This window comes from Chrysochloris asiatica, unplaced genomic scaffold (assembly GCF_000296735.1).
Source record: "Chrysochloris asiatica unplaced genomic scaffold, ChrAsi1.0 scaffold00021, whole genome shotgun sequence".
Taxonomy (NCBI): Eukaryota; Metazoa; Chordata; class Mammalia; order Afrosoricida; family Chrysochloridae; genus Chrysochloris; species Chrysochloris asiatica.
This window is the reverse complement of record NW_006408539.1, coordinates 19,669,639-19,673,985: the sequence shown is the minus strand read 5'-3', so window position 1 is coordinate 19,673,985 and position 4,347 is coordinate 19,669,639.

The window sequence follows — 4,347 nt, the reverse complement described above, 5'->3', positions numbered from 1 at the left end:
ACTCGCCGCCGCTCCCCGCCGGGCCGGGCAGAGGGGCGCGCGGCCGGCGAGGGCAGGAGCGCGCTGGACGGTGGCGGCTGGAGAGCTGGTGCAGAGGGCTGTCGGAAGGGAAGGTGCAGAAGCACTCTGGCGCCACGCGCGCACACACACGCGCACACACTAGCACTCCGACGCGCACACACGCGCGCCCTCCTCTGCTCCCTCCCTGCAGCTCCGCGCACTTGGAAGCCAGTGCTGAGAACCGCGGAAGCCGGCAGAAAGTGGGAGGGGCCACAGCCTCATCATCTCCAGCGAGGTATTTGCATGTGAAGAGGGGCGCCTCGGAATTTGGTGATTTTACCACCCCCACCCGCTCCTGTCGGCTGTCTAGGACGCAGTGATCAATGGAGCTCTTGAGGCCTGAAGGCAAAGTCAGAAAACTAATCAGAACTTACAGTTTCCTGCCTTGATCGTTTTGCCCTTCAGTCTCCTCCGATTGCCCTACTTCTACTTTTTGACTTGCAGAAAATGTCCTCCCCTGCCGGGCTCTCTATGGCAAAACTTACGTGGTGTGTGATTTAGGCGCAAGGGGTGAGGCCCCTGCGAAGTGGCGGGGAGAGGTTGGGGCGGATCTGGGTGTCTGGAGACCGCGCACTGCTGTCGAGGCTTATGTGCTTGGTTTTTCTTTGTGCCACAGCATGATTTCACCTGGGGATTACGTGTTGTGTCGTTGTAAGGGTTACAAAAAACCAACTGCCTTGCAGAGGATCGCAGACTCAAAGTGACCCTATGGAGCAAACAGATCTACCCCACAAGGTTTACCAAGGTTGTCCTTTCCTCCAAAGCAGACTGCCACATATCTTACCCTCCCTCCCCCCCGCAGTGCTTAACCATGGCACCACCAGGGCGCCTGGTCTTAGGGGTTAGGTAGATGAGTGGATCATTTGCAAGTACGTTGCTTTTCATTTCCCTACACTGGTGGTATCTGTTAGGTGGGCTAGATGGTGTTACTGCTCACTGAGGCACAGTTTTGCTCCCTTGTGTCCATCTGTCTTGCTCTCCCTGTTCTAATCAGCATGTATAACGGAATCCTGCATTATAGTTCTATAAGGAAACAAACACTGCTGAGCTCTCATTAATTTCAGAAACTCACCATACAGTGTGTACTTAATATTACTTCATTTTGAAAGTTATGTTCCCAACCCAAGCCCTTCCTGGTCTCTAGACCTCCTTGGATGGCCATTCGATGGTGCATTCCCATACCACTGTCAGCCTAGTGACAAAGTAAATTACACAGTGCAGAGGTTCAAACCCATCAGCTGCTCAATTGGTGAAAGATGAGGTTATCTGTTTCCATAAAGATTTATAGTCCCAGAAACTCTAAGAAGCAGTTCTACTGTTCTTTAGGGTCACGATGAGTGCGAATCGACTTGATAGCCGTGGTTTTCCTTTGGTTTGGTTAGCCATTAAAGTCAAGATGTTTAGAATAGACCTCATCTCTTCTTAAATCTCCTTGAATTTCCTCAGTATACAGTCTCCTTTGGGGGTGGGGGAGGCCTCCAAATGTTAGACAGGCATCATCTTTTTGAGATGGTTTACTATATTAAAATCCTAAATTATTCTGACTAATATCATACAGTCTACATTTTTTTGTGGTGTACTTACCTACATGTGTCAACATTGTGCTGTCTAATGAACTGCCTTCTGGCATAGGACCTGACTCTTTTCGTTTTCTGGATTAAAAGCCTCAATAGGACAGAGATGGATACTCTCAGTATCAGCTGGACACAGATTATATTTGGTATTAGTAGGTGCTCAGTCTACCACTTGCCTGTCAGCTTGCTGTACTGTGGTGGCTTGTTTGTATCTGTGATGCTACAAGCTATGCCACTGGTATTTCAAGTACCAACCAGGTCATCCATGGTGGACAGGTTTCAGCAGAACAGAACTTTCATATTAAGGCAGATGGGTGATCTTCTTCCAAAAATTAGCCAATGAAAATATTATGTATCACACCAGAACATTGTCCTACTCTTTTACCTTGGATGCTTCACCTGGAGGCATCAACCACTAGAGGAGAACATTGTGTTTGGTGAAGAAGAGAACCAGCAAGGGTATGAGAGACCCAGGATGAAATGGACTGGCACAAGAGTCATAACGACAAATTAGAAAATGCTAGTGATTGTGAGGAAGATTCAAAGTCGGGCCACGTTTCATTTGGTTGCATTCCTAATGCTGCCTGATTCAGAGCTAACTCTATGGCATTAGACAGCAATACCTCGAGGAAACCTTTCCATTTTTTTGTGAAAATAAAATTGTGCATGCGTATTCACAGATGGTGATAAATGTTTTCATAGAGTAGACACAAAGTATCAAGTGTGGGAGAATATGATAGGACCACAGTAGTCCTGGTGTGGCGCTAGATGTGAGATAAGCACTCCACTGCAATGTCCTTTTGAACCACAAGGTTGGCAATGCAAAGCCATCATCTACTTGTCAGAAACCCTATACAGGGTCACTATGAGTTGGAACCTACTCCACAGCACTTAACAACAACAATAGGAATAGGAAGCCAGGGTGTTTGAACTGCCTCATGAGGACAATGGGGTGCCACTTGCAAGAAAGGTGGTGATGGTTATATTTGTATTAGAAAAGGGAAAACAACCCAGACAAACTTACAATGTCAGCTTTGGAATGGAGGTAAGAGTGTTGCAGAATTCAGAGAAGACAACTCTTGGCCTGGACTAGACTTGTGGTGTTGGTACTGTATCATAGTCCCCTAGGAGCAGTCAGAAATTAGAAACAAATTTAATTTCTTGCATCTAATTATAGATAACAGAAAATAAATTATTGCCAACAGCATCTCACTGAATATTCTGACCATTAAAAAATACTTGACTAGAAGAATCCACAATTGGAGTAAATACAACAATTTGCTTGTTTGAATTTCTCCAGGGATCCTCTTTCATTATCCAACAATCAGTCTTTGTGTAAAATTGTAGGACTTTGAGGGTGTATCCCCCAACGCACCCTGAAATTATTCACAGTACAAGGGAGCTGCATTGCAGGATTATTTAGGCAATAAATGGATGGTTAATAGGGTTTAAGGAGTTCTCCCCTTAAGAGTTTTCCTGGTTGAGGAGAAAGGCAATAGACTTTTGAGAAAATCCCAATCTGTAATGCATAACCATTGAGGAAAACAAACAACATAAGAGTTGTCCTTCAGTTGAGTCTGACTTACAGTAGACCCATGGTGTCAGAGTGTAATTGTAAGCCTTAGGGTTTCCATGGCTAACTTTTCACAAGTAGAGTGCCACACATTTCTTCTCAGGGTCCTTTTAGTTGGAAACTGAGGTCATTAACTGTTTGTTCCACTCAGGAATGAGAAATTTAAAAAAACAACAGAAACCCAAAAACAAACACATCTACTGCCATTGAGTTGATTTTGACTCATGGAGACTCCATTTGTTACAGAGTAAAACAACTACACAATTTTTTGTGATCCTTCTGCAGGACCACTGGGCGGGTTTCCAAACATCCTACCTGAGTTCTAACATAGCTTATTCCTTCCCGACCAGTTAAGGGGAAAAAAAAAAAAAAAAGAAAACAAAATGCATATAATGAGGATAGAAATCAAAGGTGAAGATTTCACTTTTCCCCTGTTCTTTGCAAAAGATGGAACCCCATCATCATTCTAATATCCTACAAGTATTCAGGGCTCCCTTCTGGAGTTAGGGAACATCTGAGTCCTTGTGGGTCATTAGTTAACATTTTTAAAGTAGAAATACAATTTTCTGCTACATGTCAAATTGCCCATCATTGTCTTTCTGAGGAAGAAAGCACACAGATAAAGATTTGATGTGGATTTGGTATTAAATGACAAAGCAAGGGAACACTTGCTTATTAAAATAGCATATGATACTACTGATGTTCAGTTGTATATTTCCTGTGGATTCTGGATAGTTGGAACACAAATTACTTTGTAAAAAGACACTCGAATCAAAATTGTCAGAAATCATACAGCTAGGTCTCCATTGTCTCTTGAATTATAGTGTTTCCATAAAAACCTGAAATCTTCAGAGAGCAATGCAACGATGCAAATTTCTGCTAAGCATCCCTCTATCACTCTGTGATAAGCCAGATAATCTTTTCCAAAAAGTGGATTTATGCAATAACGCAACTCAATTCAATAAATATTTATTACATGTGTGTTGTGCACCAGGTTTAATGATCCCTGGTGGTACAGTGGCTAAAACACATAGGTGCTAACCATAAGATTAGTTGTTCGAAACCACTGCCACTCCATGAGTGAAAGATGTAGCAGTCTGTTTTTTTTAGAGATTTACAGCCTTGGAAACCCTTTTGGGC